At 27.6% G+C, this 982-nt stretch overlaps 1 protein-coding gene and 1 long non-coding RNA gene across 2 annotated transcripts in view; both read left to right on the top strand.

Annotated features, from left to right (window-relative positions):
* Nucleotides 1-926, top strand: LOC103310804. Its single transcript, XR_003840233.1, has 3 exons — nucleotides 1-27; nucleotides 461-643; nucleotides 785-926. It is a non-coding gene; the product is annotated as an uncharacterized LOC103310804 (long non-coding RNA).
* Nucleotides 1-982, top strand: part of LOC100574012 (aminopeptidase N) — a 154,184-nt gene that overhangs the window by 144,691 nt on the left and 8,511 nt on the right. The window lies entirely within an intron of this gene.

Raw genomic sequence — 982 nt, forward strand, 5'->3', positions numbered from 1 at the left:
AAAAACATTTCATATATTATACAAAATGTATTAGGAATAATATTTTTTTAATGTCTTTATAAATGACTTATACAAAATATATTTTTTATTTTTTAAACAACATGTTTAGAAATAATAAAATACGTTACAAAATAAATCATAATACCATCTTATTTGTCATATAAAATTCAATACAATTGCAATAACAATAAATACTATATCATCAAATATTTATTATCTATAACCTATTATTTTACCATTATGGCAAATTGGTAACAATCATATCATTACAAAAGTAATAACATAATTCTTATGTTCAGTATGGTCAATGGAGTTCTCAAAATAATAGGTACCTGGTTCAATGCCAATTAATTGTAAAATGTTTTAAAATTTAAAAAATATATAAAAATATATACGTGTAAAACAATCATATTATTATGAAGTACCTATTTATATATATGTGTATTTAAAATTTGTTTAGAATGAAGTTTGTGGGCTTTAAAATGATTTTTATCATCGCATTGTCCTTAATGGGATCGGTTGTTAATTCGGAAGAAACTAGCGATTTCAAACTACTACTAATTTCAAACCCATCAGCTATGAACTGAACGTGACCACGTACTTGGAGGATAAATTCATTTTTGAAGGAGTAGTCGGTATTCGTGTGAGTACGCAACATACTACATCCAGTATATTACCTTACTCACAATAACTAATAATTATGTTATATTTTCAAAAGGCAAAATGTCTTGAAATTTATGAAATTTCATAATAATGTCACATAATATATAATTAAAATATTTAGATGACATGCGTAGGAGCTACCGATACCATAGTGTTGCATTCGACCAGTTTGAACATCGATACCAAAAGTGTTGTTGTGGCCAACGGCGGTGAAAATGTCATCCCAGTGAGCAGTGTGTCTTTTGATCCAGATAAAGAATTTATGCACGTCAAGTCAACCGTAAACTTTAAGCCCTGTGACGAATTCGTGCTGACTATA

This window comes from Acyrthosiphon pisum, chromosome X (assembly GCF_005508785.2).
Source record: "Acyrthosiphon pisum isolate AL4f chromosome X, pea_aphid_22Mar2018_4r6ur, whole genome shotgun sequence".
Taxonomy (NCBI): domain Eukaryota; kingdom Metazoa; phylum Arthropoda; class Insecta; order Hemiptera; family Aphididae; genus Acyrthosiphon; species Acyrthosiphon pisum.